The sequence below is a fragment of the Macrobrachium nipponense genome, chromosome 26 (genome assembly GCF_015104395.2).
Source record: "Macrobrachium nipponense isolate FS-2020 chromosome 26, ASM1510439v2, whole genome shotgun sequence".
Taxonomy (NCBI): Eukaryota; Metazoa; Arthropoda; class Malacostraca; order Decapoda; family Palaemonidae; genus Macrobrachium; species Macrobrachium nipponense.
In genome coordinates, this window is record NC_087215.1 from 18,470,492 (window position 1) to 18,496,161 (window position 25,670).

At 36.0% G+C, this 25,670-nt stretch overlaps 1 long non-coding RNA gene across 1 annotated transcript in view; it reads left to right on the forward strand.

Moving 5' to 3' along the window:
* Nucleotides 1-571: 571 nt before the first annotated feature.
* LOC135200016 (uncharacterized) overlaps nt 572-25,670 on the forward strand; it is a 63,495-nt gene continuing 38,396 nt past the window's right edge. Inside the window, exons 1-2 of the long non-coding RNA XR_010311174.1 lie at nt 572-666; nt 9,375-9,489. This is a non-coding gene — a long non-coding RNA (uncharacterized LOC135200016). The remainder of the gene's footprint in view (nt 667-9,374; nt 9,490-25,670) is intronic.

Below are 25,670 nucleotides of genomic sequence, written 5' to 3' on the forward strand. Positions count from 1 at the left end.
AATTTTAATAAAAACATTAATTAATAGCTTATTAATTTTATTGACAAAACTTTTATATATATGTAAAATATTTAAGGCTTAGACAATAGTTATACACCACAAAAAGACCGAATAAGGAGAGCTGCTATGTAATGTTTTAATTGGATATATTTTAACAAATTTTTTCCTAAAAAATATTAACATTTAGCACCAAAGAAAATCACATTTTACTTATAATCTATCTAGAAAACTAATTTGTTAAAATACCCATTTCATACGTAAAATTGAAGATTAATTTTTCGATATAAACAAAAACAGTTGTCAGTTATTAAAGTTTATTTTTGTCAAAAGTAGTTACTTTAACTGTCAATAGATGGCATCAACGGTCAGAATTACGGCTTAATTGCCTGGAATTCCTAAGAGAACGTCTAAAATCTAATAAATAGAATGTTATGAAGCAATTAAATAATTTGAATAACTAATATACCCATGCCTTAAATGTGAGCCTGTAATATAATATGGCTAAAATTGGACATATTATGGATGTAATATTATTTTTATGAACTTTTTAGGAAATTAGGACCGTCTGATTCTCCAAGACTCCAACTGTCAACAATCATAAATTGACAACAAACCTATGAACTGTCTAATAACTTGTCGGCAAAATCTAACTATGTGAATATATGTGTAAGTATTGCTTTTATTCAGTCCAAGATTGTGCATTGTGTATGTCGCGACGTTTTAATATATAGGCTAGTAGTTACTACTTGTTTATTTATCAGCTGTTCACAAGAAGTAGTCTTGATTAGAAGGAAGTCATAGGTAGGTAGCTATGTCAGCCATGTTGACAGTTCGCCTACATTATGCCCTCCAGATACGTCCCTTGTGGCAGGTTGGAAGTAAAATATTGTTTCTAAGTGTCATACTACGATTAGGTATGTTTAAGAAAGTTAAAATTCCAAATTGTCGTAGATAGCCTAGGTAATGTTCTGCAGCCAAGATTCACAGGCAAAGGTTTACGTAAGGAGGGGTTGCTTCACCTTTAGGATAGGTACTCTGCTGATGGTAGGATAAGTACTTCAATCAGGACAGGAAGTCCATTTTCGGTTACCTTGGGACAGCAGACTCCAAATTTTTTCTAGCCTGAATAGAAAGTGAATTTTAAATTTCTCTGTGAAGTTTTATTCAGTTTCAATATGCAATAGGTACCTAGGCTACCTAGCTACACCTAGGTATAGGGTAAACAACCGCAGTCGATCCATCGTCATTGCGTGGCTCTGCCTTATTCACTCCATATTTAATTGGTGAAACAAGAATACATTTAGTATATCTTTAAGCATGCCATTCAAAAGATTGAAGTTTCGTCAACATAATGTGATACCTATATGAAAGTGCCATGCGAACTAAAATAAACATGTGAGCTCTTCGTAAAATATGTTTTCTAGGCAGTTTTGAAATCCAATATGGCGGCAACCTCGTGACTTCCTGCCGTTCGTAACCATAGACAATCCACTATCTTCCCTGCCTTCCCAGCACTCATTTGAACAATGTTAACGTACATAGGTATGTAACGTTTATTGATCTTACTCAAGATTGTAGTTGTAATCAGCACAATAAAACAACATTTTGTTGCCTATATTAGTGAAAGTATGAAACTTGTTATTCCCGGGGTCATGGTTTGAACTGAATTCATTTTTACCTTGTAATCGGTGGTTTTATCCTTACTGCCATCATAACTGAAACTCCACAGTGCTTATTTGATTGTAATTATACACATTATTGGTCTTAATCCACTCCAAGTTGCATTTGAACCACGTTGCTGTTCCTGGTTCCTATATAAGCACTCAGTCCACAAACACAGTTACGAGCAGCAAACGACGACACTGTTTATGAGATGCAAAGCTTTATTCCCTTAATTGTTTACTTTACTCATTATTTAGTTTAACTTTACTTTGTTACTTCAAATGTTTATTTAATTCATGTCTATTATCCTAATTCACGTCTATTATCCCTTTTTTGCAACCAAATTACCCCGAAAAATTACAGACATTTCTAAAGTAGACTCAATCCAATGTTTCTAACCTTTTCGTACATATGGCTGCTAAAAACCATCGCGGAGCAGACGACGATTAGTGGAAATTATATATATATATTTATATATATATATATATATATATATATATATATATATAAAATAATATATATATATATATATATATATATAGATATATATATATATATATATATATATATATATATATATATATATATCTATATATATATATATATATATATATATATACTATATATATATATATATATATATATATATATATATATTACTAGCACTTTTCATTGATTTAAGTTTGGCAAAATCATCGTTGCCATTTGAGTGGAGCTTCACACATACGCCGATGCATTATCATAAACTGTTTCCATGAATTCTACCAATAATGATAAAATTGCTTTAATATTTATGTATATATACTTCCAATACATAGGCTAATTTCACCAATTTCCACGTTTTGTGTTAGTCTTATACCCAGTTTGGAGGGTGAACACATACCAATTGGCAAGAGAGAGAGAGAGAGAGAAGGGAAAGTGAAGGAAGGAAGAAGGAAAGGGGTGGCAGTGGAGGTGGGGGGAGAGGGTAGGTGGAGCTTTTTACTGCTGTGTTCGTATCCATTTCTGGATAATGGAGTTTTTGTCTCTTGGTACAAGGACAAGCGTCGTTATTCTTTACGATTAGTGATTCACAATACCCTTATAAATTACGGCACTGGGTGTAATACACTAGTATAGCAAAATCTCGTTCTGATACGAGTGTTCGTTACAGAAATATTGCCAAAAAACGTGCCTGCACTGTCTCTGAAACCCATAGTAGGTATGCTGCTTAGTTGTCAATCAAGTTTTTTGTAATCAAGTATTTTTTACAAGCTAGCCATTGTTTAAATTTGCATTTTTCTCAATCAAAACATATTCTCCTCAATTCAAACTTTCCTCTTTTAACGACTTTCTGGTCATTGCCTATTCGGCCCCATTAATTTCTTATGGTGCAAAAACAGACAGAGGCCCAGGGATCGAAAGCGATTGCGTTACACTACGGCGGTAATCCGGCAGTAAAACATCTTTATATATCCAAAAAGTAAATAATAAAGATATATATGCGCATTACGATTATAACAATTACATGAATAGCTGATAACAATCTGCATGAATAACTGGTAAACTGTTCTGCAAGAAAGTTGAGATAGCAATTAATTTACATTAGGTACGAAAGTTAAGATGTTGTGACGTCATAATACACAACTTAAAAGAACGTTCTAATTCCGAAAAATAATTACTTAAATTTGAGTCAGGAATTGAGTTACTTTTTCAATAACGAATATTTTCAAATTAATCATCATAAAAATGTAAAATATTGATGCTATTTAACTTAGATAATTATCTAGTGCACACTTCGTCGTCATCTTCTACCAAAACAGTAGTTGTTCCGATACGTAATACAAACCCTTTAACAATAGGAATGTACACTCGGCAAGGAATGTTAAGATACAGTTTTTTAAAATCTTCGGACATACAGTGTTCAATAATGCCACACCTGGCAACTCTAGAAAGGGGGCGGAGCTTCAAAATCATAGCGTTGTTGCTTTCTAGATTTCCATTAACTTTACACCATAAAGATTCTGTAGAGGTCCTTTAATAATTAACACTTAAATGTAGACACAGGCTCTATATTATTTGTTAATGTTGGTTTGGTAACGTCAGTTCAGGGCTAGAATATCGTCATCCTTCTTAAAACCTACTGTGAAACCTTGTTTATAAGTAATGTTTGACACTCAACTGACGTAACATTCATGCGTAATTGAAGACGGATCTTAAACAATGAGGGAAAGTGTTTTAAAATTTGGTCAGTACTTGTGGAAATCGTGAGGAACAATACAGTAAAGAATGCAATATTATGACGATAGAGAGAGAGCGCGCGCAAGCATACGCCTATCGATAGAGATACTTAATTCATTATATTTCTTTGAGAGATTAAGTGACAATATTTTTTTCAAATGTTTCAAAAGTAGAGAGAGAGAGAGAGAGAGAGCACAAGCATAGGCCTATCTATAGAGATACTTAATTCATTATATTTAATTTGAAAGATTGAGTGATAATATTTTTTCAAATGTGTTTTAAAAGTGAGAGAGAGAGAGAGAGAGAGAGAGAGAGAGAGAGAGAGAGAGAGAGAGAGAGAGAGAGCACAAGCATAGGCCTATCTGTAGAGATACTTAATTCATTATATTTACTTTGAAAGATTGAGTGATAATATTTTTTTCAAATGTGTTTTAAAAGAAAGAGAGAGAGAACAAAATCTGCTTACTTGAAAGCTTAGGCCTATTTATAACTACTTAATTTCATTATATTTTCTTTGGGAGATTGAGTTACATATTTTTAAAGTAGTATGTTTTAGAAGTGGAGAGAGAGAGAGAGAGAGAGAAATTATAGTATTGGTGACGGACTTGTGACGGGGAAAGGCAGAATAAAGAGCGGTGAGTCGGTACACAGATACCTGGGAAACGGGATGATATGACTGCCAAGATCGCGCTGCACTATGCTAAATAAAATTTGAAGGATCATAATATTCAAGTCAATTTTCTAAGAAATCCATACCCTAATCTTGATTTAATTCGACAGTTGCCATAACATTCAAAGATTGTAAAAAGACTTGGAAAATTTTAGACACAGGCTGCGGTCATTCTTGCTTTCTTGATATAATCTGAACTTTTGAAAATCGGGTTTCATCCACAAATAATTCCCGAAAAAAGCTGTGTTAAGTAAAAATAGTTATTACCACAAATAACCCAATTTGTATTGCACAGACAATTAAAGTTTTATATCGTGCAAATAATGCTGATGTGTTGGGAGATCTCTCAGCCTCGTAGCAAAGAAATGCAGTCGTGTAGGGCTGTAGGCTACTACGAACTGCTTGTAATGGGAGCATATAGCCAGGACATCTTTGAGCTGATGTGCTACTTTAACCTTGATAAAGATTTATGTTTAAAGACGGTAGCTTTGTAAACAGCAACTAACATTCGATCCATGTCAACGTCAAAGTAATCAAAGTGTGAAATCCGTTTCGTAAGCCAGTATCCAGTGACCTGCGCTTTCCCGCTCGAAGTTCTAGGGCTCCTCCACATCATAGAAAACGCTCTTGCGGATGCAACTAGATTTGGTCAACCTACCTTAGCCTTAGCAACATTGGCTGCCATTGACGTCAGCTAGCATTAAACGCTTTGGAATACAAACATGAGTTTGTAGAAGCAAAAAATAATTGCATTCACCACTTACAATGATACAATAATATCCCCGTTCATGAAGGAAAACGAGTATATAATGTCGTCGTGATACATAGTACTACAATCAGAAATTCACATTCTATCTAACAGATCTCTATGAACGAATCCATCTGAGAAATTCCCATTACTTCGGACATATATTGTGTTTTTAAGTATCTGAATAGTTTTGTTTTGCAGTTTTAACTAATATGACATAGGTAATTTGCAGTGTATTTTCATATTCTAGATTAAATTTAGCGATATTATGTCTTTTCAGTAAAAATAAATGGGAAATTTGATGAACGAAAGCTAATGAAAACTGTATCTTCAGTTTTCTTGTCGAGTGTACTTACGGCGTAGCTGGAATTACGGCCGTTGAATCTTGAACAAGGTGGTTAGGCAGTAACCACTGTGGGGAAGGCTAGCCAGCCCAGATGTAAACACCCGGCTGACTGGTCGTTGATAATTTTTCCCAGTGGGATCCTTTTGGTTTATTTATTGCATTTAAATAATTATGCATATACGGTGTATGATATTAATATTAAACAAAGGTTTGTCTTTGGTTTTTCAATTAATATTCAAACCCACTTTTTGTGATACCCTTTGTAACCGCCCCTCTACTGGTGTTAAGAGTCGGCAGCTAAGGTATGCAAACATATGAATTTACATTCTTTGCCCTTTAATACTGGCTCAGACCTGCATGAGGACGAGATATGTATTTATCGTGAGGATGAGACATGTATTTAACGTAAGTAATATTGATCCTGTAACGGGACATGTATTCATCCGGAAATTACGCTTACGCTTGGGAATTACTAAGGGAACTTCAAAGGTTTGTCCGTGTTTTGTTGTTATGGTAATTTCTCTTCTCCTTCTTCCTTTCACTTACTATCAGGAGAAGGTACAAGGATGGGGTTGTGGTGTTGATGTTGGGGGATCTCCTCTCACTTCGGAGGGCGGTGCCCTTGGATGCGTGAGGAGTATCCTCATTACTTTATTTTTTGTTCCTTATTTTACAGACTATACTCTGTTTTTTTTCCATCTGTCCATCCGCCTGTGGTGTTTCCGTATGGTAACACTGCGTCCCGGACTTTAGATAGTTACATTCAGCTTACATTCAACAACAATAATAATATCCTATTTCGAATGTTAACGGTGTACTTCGCATACAGTAAATTATTAAAACACTTTTCAGTTGCAAATGTACACCCAGATATCCTTTTATTTTACCTAAAAACTACATATCGTAACTATTTAAAGCCCGGGACGCAGTGTTACCATACGAAAACACCACAGGCGGATGGACAGATGGAAAAAATAGAGTATAGTGGTGATTGTGTTTTCAGCAATATTGGTTGGATGCTCTTCGTATTGGTTATCCTAACCTTGGAATTGTACCTATGACTCGTAACATGTTGCGTACCGATCTTCGAGCGTGTGTACTGATCCCCTGCTGATAATCATATTCATTACCACTATTACCTGGGAGTTATGTGACTGGACGAAGCTGTCGCGCTGCCATGTGAAGTTTATCTACTCCTGATGGTAGAAGTCTGGCAGAAGAAGAAACCGAAGAGGAAGAGAGCTCGTCAAGTGTCGTCATCCTCCTCTTCTAGATCATCATATCTTCATGCTTCCTCCCCTTCAACTTTTAAGGCTTTGCCGTAAAAGAGAAGGTGGTCCCCCCCCCCCCAAGAAGTCTTGTCTCGGGACTTCTAAGGGTCTGTCTCGCTCCGGTGAGACGGGTGGGTCTTCCGCTGGTCCTCATCAAAAATTAAATGCTTGATGGGTGATTATTATCATTCCTTTTGTGCAGTAAAACAAGGCCAAAAGATGACATTACTGGGAGCACTGCAATAAGTAGTGTTACGAAAATCAAATGGGCAGGAATTATTATAATTTTCATCCTAATTGAAACGAAGGATGTTAAGTAATTCTTTGTACTATATTCAACCGAAAAATACCTTTGTAGTTAACGTTCTAAATACTAAGAAAATTGGAAAAAACTTTAAAAAATGACTATTCATTAAGAGTACGAAGTACTTAAAGGTTATTTGATCCTAAACCTATGCAATATTGTTCATATTCAGTTATGGTTAACTGAAGGCTAATTTCTTGAACTTTAAATATTGTCAAGAGTTTTCTGGTAAGTTTGGTACTAAACATTACGTTACTTGATATTTGTCGAGGAAGGAGGTGAATAAGAAGGAAAAGTATAGAAATTTCTAAAAGTATATATAATATGGGACTGTAAGTTGGGAACGAAGTGTGGCTTTCATACACAACAGGTGGACTTGGTCGAATTGATACCAGTAACTAAATTCACGTGGATAAATACTAATACCACGATTAGCCTAGACCTCAATCTTAGCAGGAAACTACTTTGTAGCCGCCGATTGTACAGCAGTATGCCTTAAGTGGAGGCATAATAGTTTAATCACAAAGTTTGTATAATAAGGCGATAGGCTAAGATTGCATTCCTGGGAGAACTTTTAATAAAACAGTATACTGCAAATGCCTAAAGGGCTAGATTTACTATTTTAGTTGCCTTGTAATAACTTTCAAAACGTTATGATAATATTGGAAAAAACTGGAGATTCGTTTAATGAAGAGGATGGTTACGATTGAGAAAATACAAGTGCACGAGGTACTGGAATGTCATTCACGGTGTTCACTAGTATACCTATGCAGGCTATTCGTCATAGCTTGTCTTATGATAATGTAGCAGCTGTTTTTATATTTCGTTTTACGTCAGGCTAATGTCCAGAACTTTTAATCTCTCCAGTTGTCTAAGAAACAGCTGGTACTGTACGTAACGTCCAGGCCGTTGAAGACTTAGTAACGCAGAGTCATTGACTGAAGTAGGGTAGTTCTTAACACTTGAAAATCAACTAAACAGTCTGGTATAGAGAATATTACTGGTTACGGGTGAGATTTAATCATTTAGTGACTTGAATACACACAGGGTGAACTTAGTCGAATGTTAAACTAGTGGCTAATTTCACGTAGATTAGCATTGCACCACGATTAGTTAAGACCTCTGTACCAGACGGAGATCGACGATAAGCTTGGTAACTGTTGATTGTACAGTAGTATGCCCTAAGAGCTGGCAAAATAATTTAATCATCAAGATTGTATAAGATTATAAGAATATATGACAGAGAAATGTACGTAGTGAAGAGTATCCTACGAATATTGAAGGAGGTCAAGAGTATTCATTTGAATATTCAACTAAAAATGTATTTGGAAATCTCTCCATTGTCGTTACCAGCGCCTCAGTGGCGTGATCGGTATGGTCTTGGCCTGCCACCTCGGTGGCCGTGAGTTCGATTCTAGGGCGTTCTATTGATTGAGGAGTTAGAGATGTGTATTTCTGGTGACAGAAGTTCACTCTCGACGTGGTCCGGAAGTTACGTAAAGCCGTTGGTCCCGTTGCTGAATAACCACTGGTTCCATGCAACGTAAAAACACCATACAAACCCATTGTCGTTACTTTCAGAACATTATTTAAAAAAATATATTGGAAAAACTAACAAATGAATTTAGAGGATGGTCACTATTAAATCGTAAGTGTCAGGTACTTGAAGGTTATTCACTCTTAGACCTATGCAGGCTGTTCATCATTGAGCATAACGTCACTAGACAATTTTGTCGAAACAGTTTAACTTCAATTTATCACTGAGGGTGAAGGATAAGTACACGAAACTATCTACCTTTTAATTGACAGGGGGAGATATATGCTACGAGAAAGGATTATAATAATCTTTGTGTATAGGAAGATAATGTTGCAGAAACGTCTTGAGCACGATTCGGTAATTATAAGGAGAATTTAGTCTGTAAAAAAGTAATACTCCCTCGACATGACTTGAGGTTCTTTGCAGCGTCCCTTCTTGGGACCCCTAAATAACTGCGACCCCCTTTCATTCTTTTAAATGTACCTCCCTTCCTATTCCCTTTCTTCCATCTGAATTTCCAACCTCTATAAGATATAGCATATAGAGGACACACCAGGAGCTTACGCTTGTAGAACGGGAAATCACACATATATCAAAACTCCGTCTATCGTTCCAGTCCGCGTCGTCAGTCCTGGAATCACTGAGGTTGGCTCCACGAAAGGGGAGCTGCTGGAGGAGGAGAGGCTGCTGGAATAGTCTGCACATCATTCCTTGGGGAACCTCATTCACGAGTAAGTTTCAGAAGTCAGCTTCAAGTTCGTTTTTATATTGTTTTGTAGAAAAGACTCTTACTTGTTCTTTTGGATTCCAATTGCCAACGCGTTTCTATTGAAGAATTTGTTTTTTGCATAGCATTCCTTGGGACGCATAATGGTGATGAGTCAGTTTGATCAATTCATTTAATTTTTTTTTTTTTTTTTTTTTTTTTTTTTTTTTTTTTCATTATATATATATATATATATATAGATATATATAGATAGTATATTATATATCTATATTAGTATATATATATATATATATATAGTATTAATATTATTATATTAGTATATATTATAATATATATATATATATATATATATATATATATATATTAATATAGATATATATATATATATATATATATAATATATTATATATATATATTATAGTATATATATATATATATATATATAGATATATATATATATATATAATTATATATATATATATATATATATAAATGTAGGCCTAGGGTTTTTTTGATTAATAATATATTGCCAATATATTCACTGTGACCTATGGAATGTGAAGAACAGTGGAGAGGCAACGACCCGAGAGAAAGCTGAACAATGAGTTTCTATGGATGGCGTGAGATAAAACTGCTTAGTTAGACAAGTCAATGTACGATAGTTTATTAACTCTTCTCAAAGTGCCTTTGTGAAACTGGCTCCAGCCAGTAATTGTGAGGCGCTAATGAAGTGTGCGTTCGTGTGTGCGTGTGTGCCTCTTCTATTGAAAATGTTGGATACCCAAGTCTATGGGGGATTTTGATAGAGGCGTCGTCGAGAGAAAGGCAGGATGCCGTGGTGCTCTTGCGGAGTGGTTTTTTATTAGGTGTGCAAAATGGTCCGGCTGCATGGTTGAGTTGAATTACTTTAGCCAAGTTGAATTACTTTAGTCAAAGGGATGGCTTGTTTGATATCTTGTAAGATGTTCCATTTTATTAACTTTGTCTTTGAACTTGTGTGTGTACTTATGGGATGTGTTCTGTGTCTTTGAAACAGACGGGAGAGACGATTGGTGTGACTATAACTGTTCAGACATTTTTGTTGGGGTTTTAATTGAATTGAGTTAGTCTGTAAGACTTGATTAATTCATTGTTTGTATTCATTGTTAATAAATGTTATTTTTATTATAATGCAACTCTCTCATTTTTGTTACCTGTTAGAGTGGAGAGAGAGAGAGAGGGTCTCTGTGTATTAGTTTGCCTTGACGCTCGAGTTACACGTTTACCAAATAAATAATGGGGAAATATTCCCATTACAGGTTTTGGTGGCGAGCGGTTAAAAAGGGGTATAAAAGTTTTTTTTTTTTTTATGCCTGGGAACGCCAATGAAGAGATAGGTGACCAGTTAGAAAATAAAGGGGTTATGGCTTAGCGATAGTTTTCGAATGACAAAGCCTTTGTGGGATTGTGGAAAATTTTTTAAATTTGGTTTTCAGTTAACTTAGTGAGAAAAAAAAAAAATGAGGAAATATCTATCTGTTAACTGTGCTAAGGGGAGTGGGAAGGATTTTATTGGACTCAGCATTTGGCCCAGGCAGTCAGCCTAGGAGCAGTGGGCACACTCAGTGTGACTTTGCTTGTGTAATGCCGAGTGCATCCCGAGATGGCCGTGCGGGTTGGTTGTTATTAGTGCATTACGCGAATTCCGATTCTTTTTGTTCCCATTATGGAATGGTGAGTGATTAAGAATATAGTGCAGAAGTGACGTGTTTTCTTTATTTGCGCGTGTTTATAATAGACGCATTCGTCTTTGTTTAAAACATAAGGGTGTATAAAGACGTTTTTTCATGCATGTGAACTGTGCTTAGATAGCATATTTGGCTTGGAAACAGAACGGCCACACAATTTTACGGGCTCAGCACATTTTCTGCTAACCGCGCACAGATGGCGCGTTGCATGGTGGGTACTACATACCTAAGAGGGGACTACGGGCCTCCCTCGAGGGATAGTGCAGGGGAGGGCACTAGTGTATACCTTGGGAGGGGGTCCTCAGACACTGTTTAAGGGGAGATGGGTACTACTGGTGTATGCCTCGGGGGAGTGTCCTGCCGCTTGACTGAGGGATGTTTCAATGCTCATTGGGGGGAGAAACTTTTTTTTTCTCATTGGGGGTGAACTCCTTTTTTTTTTCTTTGTGTCAGTGTGTTGGGGGATGAGTTTGCCATTGACAATGAATTTCCAATGCCAAGACATCAGCTGATGATTGGTTGATGAAGTGAAATGCCTAGATAGAGTCTTTTTTTTAAATAAGAGAATTGAAATGCATAGTATGGGTGTATGTTTTTCCTTGTGCCTTGGAAGACACAAATATAAGGGGGAAACACAGATTATTATTATTATTATTTTTTATTGTGTTGGAGGGATTACTTTGAAAATGGTGCCGAATGGTGTTGCCAGGTGCCGTGAATGTGGCAATGGTGGTATGTCGTGGTGTATGCTGGAGAAATTAGTGTGTCATAAGGTTCAGCATTACTATTGTATGCTATTTTGAATTACCCTTGCTTGAGATCTTTGCAAGACAATTGTTACTATGAAGAATTATTATTATTATTATTAATTATTATACTTGAGATGTGTCATGGGAGGGTTGCTTAAGTATAATTATCATTACGGGAGACTTGTTTTACGAGAGATTTGAGATATTTCATGGGAGATTATTTTATAATTGTTACAGATAATTATTCATGGAGAATTATTACGATGAATTAATGGGAGAAATCTTGGGGTTAGTTATTTGTTGAGTTTTTGTAACTTTGGAGAATATTTCAGTGATTCGCGAGGATGAGTTTTGATGAATCTTAATGAGTTTTGCTGAATCTTGGTGAATTGTGTTGAATCTTGCTGAACTTTTGCTGAGTTTTGTGCTGAATTCCTTGGTGAATGGATAAGCATTAACATTGGTGATATTTTTTTGTACTGATACTAATGATTTTGATGATAGCTAATTTTGGTGATTTTGCTGAAAGTGATATCTGATACTGAGTATATATATATATATATATATATATATATATATATATAGATATATATATATATATATATATATATATATATATATATATTACTAATACGTGGGTGTCGTAATGTTATCAAGGGTGGTGAGATCTTTTTTGAATTTCGGGAGGAACTAACAACACATTATTTTAGTTTTTTTTCTTTTTTTTTATGAGTTCAGCAGATAATTGCTTGACATCTAGTGAGTCACGGGAGATAGTTGATAATGCCGTTGATTTTTCTTTTCTCCTTTTTTGGAAATTAGCCATCGCAGACACAAGTTTTCTTTGTCATGAGTAAATATGGATTGATTTTTTCTCTCCAGTTGGTGTGAATATTTTTTAATATCTCAGTTCGTGACTTAGAGTCATTATTCGGGAAAGTTTTGTGTTTCAGCTAATTGATGCTTTAGAGAAATTTACGGGAGAATTTCTTGCATGTTTGAATGCATACGTAATGGCACTACATTTTTCTCTGGATATTTGTGTTCCAGAAATTGTGAGTTTTCTTGCACAATACATTTGTTGTATTCGTGACAACTTTGTGAGAGATAGGAAACTTGGCTAAGTTTCTAGTGGTCTATGTCGTAGTACATATGGAGAAGTCTTTGGTTAGACACTTTGTATTTGGAGTTCTGTTGAGTTGTGGCACATTGGTGATTTTTTCTAGAATTTTCTAGACAGTTTTTATTTGCCGAGTTTTTGCCCTTTTTCAGCAGTTATGCTAAACGGAGAGAGTTTTATAGTTTTTGACTATAACATTGAGTTATTCTCTGGAGAATTGAGATATATTATTTGGAGTTATAATTGAGGTATATTATCTTGGAGTTATAATTTGAGTTATATATATTTGGGGATTATATGTATTTTTTGCCATTTTTGATATTTGCCAATGGTGATGAGAGCTATGTTTAGTTCAATTGTTTTGCAGCCATCTTTGTTGCAAATGGAGACAGATTTTTGGAGATATATGGGGCAATATTTGTGAGTGGGTGAGTTAGATGCTTTGAGTGCACATTTTTTTGGAGACAGGATTTCATTGTTTGATATTCCTTCTTGGAGATATATTTATTGGAGCCTTGTTTTGTTCCATATGGAGTTATTGGGGAAATAGAGGTAAATATTTTTGTATTTGCCGAAATAGAGGTGATTATTCTTTATTCCTGGAGTGGTGTTTTTTTTTTGTTAACATATGGCTATCAGAGAAATAAGAAAGAAATATAAGGGGAGTGGTTTTCAACCAAATGGAGGAAATATTTTTATAACCGGAGTGGTGTTATTATTAATGTGGTGTCACATAATTATATATGGAGATGGAATTAATCTTTGGCGGGTGACCCTTTTTTGTGGTTATGGAGTTTTTTCGAGCCAAGAGAAGATTTCTGTGGTTCTTTCTCTTTGGTTTCGTGACTATTTGGAGGCGAGTGGCATTACTGCATTGTAGTCCTGTGGAGATGTGTGCATTTTTTATGTTCACAAGTGTATTATTTTTGGAGGCATATAATTGGGCTGTGTCATGTTGAGAAAATAAGTCTTCGAGACAAATTTTTGAACACATTAGTCATATCCTGGAGTTAATTTTGTGAAATGTGTCAACTAGACCTTTTTCTGTAGAATCATGAGTTTCCAAACTTGTGTGTCTGACTAGACAATTTTTATGCTGCTGTTCGAGCACGCGTCCGCAGGCCGATTTTTCTGCTGACAAGCGATGTGATGAGCCGTGTGCTGTTCCTTTTCCTCTGATGGTGACTGATCAGAATTTTTGCAATGTCTGGAAATGTTGACAATAGCATTTCGCGAAAGCGCATGTGTAATAGTTTGCTTTCTGGCAAATTGCGTAACTTTACATGGATCATTTCTTGGAAAAAGCGGGGAGTTATGCATATTACACATGTATTATGTATTGTTTTTGTGATTGGGGGGAAATCTACTTGTGGTTATCTTTATTTATTATTTTTTTTCCTTTTTTTTCCTAGATTGAGGATGATAATTGGGGATTGAGCTTGAATAGCATTTCTTTTTGGGACGAGAGAGTAATTTACCGGGAGATGTAATTTATCGGGAGTTGTTTTTTACGTAAAGGGAGTTTGACATTAAGTCTTATTGTAATTAATTGTATGAGCAGTAAAGGGGTTTTTGCTGTTGAACATTGGAGATTTTTGCTGATTTTGTGGGTTGTTTAGATATTAGAGCTTGAGAGAACATTTTTTTTGGGTCTGGGTGTGTTACGAGATTCCTTTTTTTTTCCTTGGGCTCATTATGATTTTTTCTTTTTTTTACTTATGAGAACATTCGAGTTTGGAATGTGAGTGCAGAAGTCCGTGGAGTTGCTGTGATTTCTGAGTTGTGTGTGTGCTGATGTGTGGGTTTGGAGAATTGAGTTGGAGAACTTGATGTTTTTTTTCTGTGAGAGTTGTGATTTAGTAGTCATATTAAAGGGAGTTAATTGGGAGACGTTCAGTTAGTATTTCTGACATTTTGAGATCATTGTTTGATAGAAATAGTACGTCTGGGTTAATTTTCTTGGATTGACCAGCGACTTGACTGACATACTAACACACCAAAAAGTCATTTCCCAACGCCAGCATGACATCCACCAGCCGTGCAGAGAGGTTGCTGTCGTTTTGTCAAGGGTGATTACAAGAGTTTCCACAATGGTGATTACGAGAGTCTACAAAGTTTCAACAGCATGTCTTTTGGGGATCAGGCAGAAGCCGTGGACGAAGGTCTTCTACAATGAGGGAGGCATTCCGTCTTCCTACAGCTGCTACAGCCTGCTACTGTCTGTTTGGCAAGTTGCAGACAAGCAAAGAGGGATATTCAAGAATCCGAAGAGAGAAATTCTAGTGTTATTTGGAGATAAAAGCGTAACAGACTTTATTTCATAATGCCAGAGACGTGCAGTTATTACTTATATTTTATTTTAAGCCTGCCAAAGTGTTTTATATTATATAAGCTATTTTGCTAGTCGGGGCTAGCATTAGTTAGGTGGCCGAGCCATGTAGGCCTAGAGGTTTTGATTATAATATATTGCCAATATGTTTCACTGTGACCTATGAAATGTGAAGAACAGTGGAGAGGCAACGACCCGAGAGAAAGCTGAACAATGAGTTTCTATGGATGGCGTGAGATAAAACTGCTTAGTTAGACAAGTCAATGTACGATAGTTTATTAACTCTTCTCAAAGTGCCTTTGTGAAACTGGCTCCAGCCAGTAATTGTGAGGCGCTAACGAAGTGTGCGCTCGTGTGTGCGTGTGCGCCTCTTCTATTGAAAATGTTGGATACCCAAGTCTATGGGGGATTTTGATAGAGGCGTCTTCGAGAGAAAGGCAGGATGCCGTGGTGCTCTTCGGAGTGGTTTTTTAGTTATTGGTGTGCGAAATGGTCCGGCTGCATGGGTGAGTTGAATTACTTTAGCCAAGTTGAATTACTTTAGCCAAAGGGATGGCTTGTTTGATATCTTGTAAGATGTTCCATTTTATTAACTTTGTCTTTGAACTTGTGTGTGTACTTATGGGATGTGTTCTGTGTCTTTGAAACAGACGGTTCTGGCAATGGGGAAGCACGTTTACCAAATAAATAATGGGGAAATATTCCCATTACATATATATATATATATATATATATATATATATATATATATATATATATATATATATATATATATATATATATATATATATATATATATATATATGGATTCATATCAGCAATGCCGTCATGGAGAGGAATGTATTATCTGGATGCCATTTATTGTTTGCTACCCTTACTTGGAGAACTTAATAAATTAGTGTATTCTTTTATTTACCATAATTTTTTGCTTCACATATTTTTTTTCATTTACCACATTTATTTTACTTCATCTTTACTTCTTATATTTTTATTACAACATTTTTTTGTTTCCCACATTTTTTACCTTTTTTATTTACCATACTTTTATTTACCATATTTTATTATTTACCATATTTTTTTTATTTCACATGATTTTTTACTTCACATATTTTTTTTTATTTTTCATATATTTTTCAATTTATCATATTCTTTTTATTTGCCATATTGTTTTATTTCCCATAATTGTTTTTAATTTTATTATTATTCTTGATTTCTTTATTATTCTTTCATTATTTTTACTTTTATTTTTATTAATTTATTTTTATTTTAATTATTTGTATTTGTATTTATTTTTATTTTCATTATTATTAATATCATCATTTTATTATTGTTATTTTTATTTCTATTACTTTTATTTTTATTATTATTTTTATATTGTTATTTCCATATGAATTTTTATTATTTTTTTTATTATTGTTATTTCCACTTTATTTATTACTATTTTTATTTACAAAATTATTGCTATTATTGTTTTACTTTTATTTTTATTATTACTGATCCTATTTTTATTATCAGTAATATTATTTTATTATTAATTTTTATTATATATTTATATTTATTATTTTTGGTTTGAAATTTTATTATCATCATTTTACTAATTATATATATTTATATTTTTATATTTTTATTTTTATCTTTTATTTTTATATTTATTGTTCGTATTTATACATTTTGTTTTTAGCATTTTACTAATTTTATTTATATTTTTGCATTTTTATCTTTTTTATTTTTTATTTTTTATTTTTTATTATTTTTTATCATTTTTTATTTTGTTAACTCCATGTATATTTTGATAAAAATTATTTTATTATTATAATTTAATTTTTGATCATTTTTATTTTTTATTTTATTTATATTGTTATTACATTATTTTTACCTTTATTCTGGTATAAATGTAAGTATTACATAATAAAAACATGAAATGTTATTCCATATATATAAAAAACTAAAACTAAAGAGGTCAACCAGATTGCTTGCAGGAATGTGATCAGACCAGAGACGATAAAGTATGCTATGATGACGTATACAATAAAGTAGGCTAAGATGACATGCCGTCACCTGTGGTCCTTCATTTGTTTTGAAAACATTAGTCCAAGCTTCCTGCTTGAGACAACTACTGCGACCTATAATTCAAATGGCATACGTGATTTGTAATGTGTCTCATCTGTATGTATGTTCATATGTTCGAGCTACTGTCTGCTTCCTTTATGATTTGTAACCAAGATGGTAGTCAGAATAGAGTTAGCCATCATCATTGGCAGACCTGTCCATCTTTACCTAAGCTTCATCATGTAGAGTTGAATTAGCCATCATCATTGGCAGCAGCGATCAAGCCATCGTCATTAGAAGACCTGTACAATCCTATCTGATATTCATCATGTAATCTCAGAAGAATATATGTATTTTTTATACTTCGTGTTTTCTACTAGAACCTCACATCAGAAAGAAGATATCATCATGAGTTTAACACATCGTCGTCATAACGAAAGAAGATACTTACTTCGTAAGTTATCACAAAACCCCAAGACACTCCAATGAGTATGGAAGTGCATAACCAACCGACTTAGCGTGAGATTATCGCAAGTCTAACATTACCTCATAGGGCGCCTTATTATACAAGGCAACAGCCCTGTCATTGGTGGCAGCGTCTAAGAAGAACTCTTCAACGTCTTCCGAAGAATAACAAATAATGCATCATATCAGAAGTCAACGACGACGAAAGCAAGAGATTCTTCAAGCAACTTAGTATCATCGTTTAGTGAGCGATTTCAGCAGTCCATAACTTCAAGAAACAAACCTGACGTGTCTTCTTCCTACGGCAATGCAAGCTTCGTCTCTCATTAGAATCATTCAAGAAAACATCGTTTATTGAGCGTTTCCAGCACTTCAAGAAACAACCGAACGCGTCTTCAGCATCGGATCGTTAATGGCTCGAATCATCCAAACAACGCGCACGGGGGAAACTGAAGCCAAACCAGGTCATCCGCTAAACAGAGAAGGAGGGCCAAGGCCGTGTGTCATTATCGGAACACCGTGACTTCTCACAAAATCAAGCTAAGTACAACCTTTTTTATTCATTTGGAGTAACTGAGTGTTCCTTCACAGGTCGAATTTCGTTATTCCTGTGGCTGAAGTTTCGAGACATTCTTAATCTTACTTTTTTACAGAAATTATCTAGATTCATTTGGGATTTCGCTACTGCGAGTTTTTTATCTTGAGTTTCTGTTTCCAGAAGTTCTACTGAAATATCATAATCATATACTGTGTTAATATTTTTCATTTTGGGTGATTATTAATTCTTTACATAACAAATCATATTAAACAGTGAATATGCGTTTACGCAGTGGACGTCTGTATTTATACAGATGCATGGATAGGGTAGTTAGGCACGTAGTGATAAGAAAACACACAAAACAAGTGGAACACCCGCACAAATCTGGATAAATTAGAGGTAACACTATTTTGGGGTCGAAAACAATAAAAAGCTCCTTTTGGGACAAAGTCCCGATCGCAGTTTCAGCCTTTAGTTATGCGTAAAAAAATCGAATCTCAATGACTCAACTTTAAAAAATACGGCTGGATTGCAAGGAACTAACATGTCTATAAACACTTTCATTAGGTTAACATACTTGACATTCATATAAACAAATCAACAAAATGTCTAAATGCGCTGACCTGGATCCCCTCACTATTTCAAATTTTAGCAAAGAATGAAGTAAACCACAGCAAGTACACGATAACGCAGTAGTAGAGATAGGAACTTGTTTTAATAGTAATCGCTCAATTCATGAATTCAGAATCAAACAAATCGTGCTTATGCAAACTTGGTTACTGTGTCATCTAGTCAGACGGTCAGGGTCAGTTAAATCTGCCTAGTGTTCAAAGCAAAGCACATTCCACACAATAAGCGACTCTAGCAGACCGGGAGAATGATGTCGGATCATTTAGCCCATACCTTTTTTTTTTCATGCCAATACCTATTTGAATTAAAAAGGAATTTTCCTATGAATCACACGACCGTATCAAGTAATCAGAGCAGGTTCTCGTAATTTTAATACAATAAGTTATTATAATAGTGGTGGATTAAGCCCGACTGTATGCGCTGTAAAGATTAGAATATCTTGTTTTTATGCCTTTAGTCCACGTAATATCCTGTATTTATGGACTCGCCGTCTGTTGTTCGAACTTCCCTATTGAGAAGTCCGGATAAGCAAGCGCTTACAGATACCTCTATAGTTATAAAAAACAGCTAAGCAAAACAATAAACACTTCGAACGGAAACCCTAAAGCAAAAGTATATTTAAAGTATGTGTATCAGAATTATGTAATCAAATGTAATATTATATGTAGGTCCGTGACGAAGAAAACCCGAAGAACACAGCAGGTGACTAACGACCAGGTAGTAGTAATAATCTCTTTCATACCAATCGTCCTAAACTGGTTGCATTCCAATACATGTCATCCAGGGTTCTCTATTATGTCACAGAAAGCCAAATCACTATTTTACTGGCCTACAATGCTTACAGATATAAAAAGCACATAACTAATTGTAACACGTGTCATGAAAACAAGGGACACACTAAGACACCTGTCAGTTTAGGGGTCTATCCCGTACCAAATCAATCCTTGAAAGAATACATGTAGAATTATTACCAGAGTTACGAGTCTGACAGAGGAAATAAACACTTCTTAGTATTAATAGTTCCCTTGACACGTTATATAGAATTAATAGCACTAAAAAACAAACACCGCAATTGAGTGCGCTAGGAATATTTATGAGTGCTAAATTTGTAAACATGGAATTCAACACATGATAATCTCTGACTCGGGTGGTGTAAATCATTAATAATCTCCTTAACTCGTTGTGTGAATTCTTTTCCATTAAGAAAACCAATACTATATTTTATCACCCAGAGTCAATCGGTTTGGTAGAACGGATAAATAAGAAAGTGTCATGTCTTACGAGTTACACTCATGATATTGGATCCGAACTGGATTATAGCGGTTCTCGCGGTTTTAAATACATTTGTCATTCATATCTTGTATCTGTAGAATTGATACCGCAAGTAGCCTTATACGGTATGCTGCTAGGACACTTTTCCACATATTCAAGCCAACCATTAATTTATCAAATATAAAAAATAAATAAATAAATAAATAAATAAATAAATAAAATAAAATAAATATGGATACAAGTGGAGCCGATAGAATACACTCCGTAAGAAGTTGGAAGGGTTACAAATTATAATAAAAAAGGAATCACGATAAAATCAATAAGCAAAACGTAACCATAGGTTAATAAAATATCCAAATACATATGCGTAAAGATTTGAACTCTAACTTAACGCTTTAGTAACGACAAATAAGCTAAAAGTTCAAACACATATCAAAACCTACTGGCATATTGTCTGTCCCGGTGATTTATATTCGTAGTCAATGAAAAAAAAAATAAAATAAAATAAAATAAAATAAAAGAGATTTTAAAGTCAGGAAGTCTAGAAGCGAAAATGTATATCTATGAAATAATCCTATATGGATCTTACAGGGCAAATAATATATATAGAATTTGTATGGAAACCTCTTTTCATTAGTTTGAATAAGGAATATCTAATTTAACATAATTACATTTATTTACAATCATGCAGATTTCCAACATGAAACTAATATATTGTTCAATTTTGGTACTGGTTTTTTTCAGACATTCTTCTCATGTGGGTGGAGTATTAAAACAAAAAATATCCAATTTATACTAAAGTCGTATTTATTACAGCAAGTAACGTAACTCTAAAGCTGGCTGAGAGCAATCTCCTGCCAGGTGACGACGTCATCATTGCCGAATCATCATTGTTCCTTTTAACCTCAATAAACGGCTTGCAAAGCAGGTTGGCTAGAGAGAGGAATGCTTAGCCCGAACTTCTCATGGGCAAGGCATACGTTAGATACAAGTGTCTATACATGTGTGCAATGCAACTTTAGTTAAGGAATTGCAATCATTTTAAAAATTAATGAACAAAATAAGCAAACAGAATTTCTATAACATCAAAATGGATTAATTTTTTCTGAACCTCATAGACAATTAGAGTCAATAATTCAGCTTATGACATTGGTAAACAGACATTTAGAAGTATCAAGTCATGGATATGAAATATTTACTTGCAACATTAGCCTATTACAATTCAAGTAAATCACATTCATGGGAAAATGTCACATTTTCTTGAAAAACCCAAAGTTTATATAGAAATTAGTTACATAGTGGGTTCTTTCATAGCATCTCATGCCTAAAAATTAACCTCAGAGGATGCGCGTGAGAAAATTGAATATGAACCCTTTGTTAGGGGCACATAGGATCGGATTTTATCACAGCTTCATTTCAGTAAGCATAGAGAAATACAGAATCATGATTAATATTCTCTTTGACTCTTATGTTGCCTGGCAATCTTACAAATAGCTCCATTTCACACTTCTTTGTCTAGTAACTTACTGCCAGTAATATCGAATTTTCTTTGGGATTCGTATTGATATCTGTTTATTTTTTATAATTATGGATATTTTTACGGTCATCATAGACCTGGATAGGTTCACTCATTGTTATAATGCCATGGATAAAAAAGTTTGTACAGCTGACTCTTTTGAATTCCATAAAATATCAGCGAATTCATGTGGGTTAGTCTGGTTCTTAATGGCTTTCTCCCTCCCGTATTTGGATGTTGTCTGGATTTACTTTGCCCTTGTGACAAGTATAATTTCACTTACAGGCTGATTAATGGAACCTGGTTACAGTACCCTGCAGTACGAGTGTTTCACATCGTCTACAGATTCAAAACCCATTCGTCGCAGCGGACGACAGCAGTGAAGTAACAACCGCCTACAATGTGAAGGGAATAAGCACCATCATAAGGGAACAAGCTTATTTCGTGGACTTCTTGGACCGACACCCGTATCCCGTCGTTAATCTCGCAATCGACTACAAAGGGACATACTTCCGACAATTACGACCCAAGAGGATATTCAACTCTACGTGGCGAAGGACTTGTGCTGGGGATGATTTTATTCATCGCGAACGTATTCGAAAGGCATAGGATGCAGAGAACAATGCATGGGCGCAAAATAGAACGTCAGACCCTGCCCAGGCAATTCCCCTTGTTTTTAACCATTTGGAATTGGCCATTTCATTTGGCTATAGGTGGTTGTCTGGAACTGTGTAATGGACGAAAAGTTGTTCGAAACGCTAGAATGTGCAGTAGATATCACCCTACGGTCATGTATCCTATATATAAAGTACATGTATATATAATAAAGCATAAATAACAGAATCGAAATATATCTTTGCGTGTACGCACTAGGAATCTATTTAAAGTGCACCTAGATTAATCACTTAGATTAGTCATTTATGTGAATCAGTTGTATTAAGTGCACATATATTGATCATAATTATATGAATCCATATACATATGTATAAATAAATCAGGTAGCCTATAATCAATCTGTTACCTTTTATCTTACCAATAACTGCAGTTATATATGAGTTACTATATGGATTAATGAACCAGTTATATAAAAGTTAGTATATGGGTCAATGAATTAGCATAAACATTAATAATTTTTATCAATTCATATATGAATTTTTATCAGTTAAAATATGATTTTTGTCATGTTAATCTTTATTCTATGCAATTATCAGAGTACATTAGTGTTTTCTGTAGCATATGTATCTTAAAGAGATGAAGTGAAAAACTGTATCAGTATATATCACGTGATCACTATTATTTACGAATATCATCATATGCATATTATGTCTTATCTCTTATTATACTTGAATCTGTATTTGTGTACACCATGAATTTTTTTTTTACTATAGTATTTTTCTATATATCTATATATATTCACATAGTGTCTGTATCACACTCCTATAAGTCAAATGCAAGTCAAGCTTGAGTAATATTCAGTGGTTGGTTTTGTAGCTGACCGAGCTTTTATGTTAGTATTACATAATAAAAATATGGAATGTTATTCCATATATATAAAAAACTAAAACTAAAGAGGTCAACCAGATTGCTTGCAGGAATGTGATCAGACCAGAGACGATAAAGTATGCTAAGATGACGTATACAATAAAGTAGGCTAAGATGACATGCCGTCACCTGTGGTCCTTCATTTGTTTTGAAAACATTGGTCCAAGCTTCCTGCTTGAGACAACTACCGCGACCCATAATTCAAACGGCCTACGTGATTTGTAATGCGTCTCATCTGTATGTATGTTCATATGTTCGAGCTACTGTCTGCTTCCTTTATGATTTGTAACCAAGATGGTAGTCAGAATAGAGTTAGCCATCATCATTGGCAGACCTGTCCATCTTTACCTAAGCTTCATCATGTAGAGTTGAATTAGCCATCATCATTGGCAGCAGCGATCAAGCCATCGTCATTAGAAGACCTGTACAATCCTATCTGATATTCATCATGTAATCTCAGAAGAATATATGTATTTTTTATACTTCGTGTTTTCTACTAGAACCTCACATCAGAAAGAAGATATCATCATGAGTTTAACACATCGTCGTCATAACGAAAGAAGATACTTACTTCGTAAGTTATCACAAAACCCCAAGACACTCCAATGAGTATAGAAGTGCATAACCAACCGACTTAGCGTGAGATTATCGCAAGTCTAACATTACCTCATAGGGCGCCTTATTATACAAGGCAACAGCCCTATCATAAATGCATCTTTGTTCCGACACGGCATACAAACCTTCGGTCCTTTTACAATAGGAAGGTACTAGCGGCAGCTGGATAGGTCGTAAGCTTTCGAACAAGGGGTTCGGTAGTTAACTGCTTGTCCGACAGGCGCGCGCGCGCGACTGGGAGGTAAACAAATCACTTTTGCTTTCGGCCTCGCAGTGGATGGACGTGTTGTTCGACGCTCTCTGCCCGCTTCTCGTCGTTTGCTTCTGAGTATTTGGTTGTAATTGTGTATGAAAGAGTTATTGTAAGTACAAGATTATTCTCTTTTTTCATATTAATTGCTGCCTTCAATTATTGATTATGATGGAATCTCCTCGCCTCGCTACCCCCCCCACGGAGACTTTGCCCGGGTATCGAAGGGCGTAAATGCGGGAAGTTCAGATCGTTCCCGGAGATTGACCCTCATATTTTGTGTGCTCGGTGTCGGGGGCGCGAATGCACCCGAGCCGAGCCCTGTGATGTGTGTATTGATTGGTCGGAGGCGCAGTGGACTTTGTATGAGGGCAGGAAGAAGCGAAGGCCTGCAAAGGAGTCGTCGGAAAGCTCTCCCGCGACTCCTTTGGTGACGGACACTTCGTCTTCTTTCCTGCCGCCCGCTCAACTTCCACGTCTCGCGCCTTCCCCTTCGGGGGGGGGGGGGGGTGTCTAGGTCCTTCTCCTCTCCTGACGTGTCGATGTGGAGGAGGGCGCTAGATACCCTGACGTAGAGTTGTACTCTGGGTCCTCTATCGTTCGTCTTCGCGCGAACGAAAGGGTAGAGGATCCTTCTAATCACCCGACTTTTGCCTCCTCAGGTGCGGTTGCCGCGAAGGATGACCTCGGACAGGTGTGGGCATCGTTGGGGCTGCAGGGCGTGCCGAGTGTCCAGGGGCTGCTCTATCATCTCGCTGGCTCCGTGGCGGTCACCCATGCAACGGTCACGACCACCACCACGACCCTTACAACCCCTGGCTATGCTTCACCTCCTCACCTGGTGTACACCCAGCACGCGGTCTCTGTAACACCCACTACATCTGGGTGCAGGGGCCAGTCGCCGTAACTCGGGGGAGTGTGATGCCGCCACCTGGGTTTGCCGTGCTGCCGCGACCGGACTTCATGTGCCCGAAGAGCTCGCCCCTGGACCTCCCACCGGTACCTAGGATGGCTGTACCGCTGGTTCGACCACCTGTACCGCCCACACAGTCTGCCGTACCTGCCGTGACCACCGCTGATGTACCTGTACCTGCTCCTGCTGTCTCGTCTGCCGTTCCTGTGATGTTCGCACCTGCTGATGTTGTTCCTGTTCCTGGCGCCGCTGCTCCCGATGCTGGTCTGTTCGGACAGGTACGTCCGGGCCCTGTTGCTTCGGCAACAGCAGCCCCGGCTCCGTCCTGGATGACAGATCTGACGTCGGTCCTGAGGAGGTTGACGAAGAAGAAGAAGAAGATGGAGGAAGGTGTCGTCGTCGTCTTCATCGTCTTCTTCGTCGTCGTCGTCGTCTGCCGCCTCTTTCCCCTTCTTCTTCTAAGGCTCCCC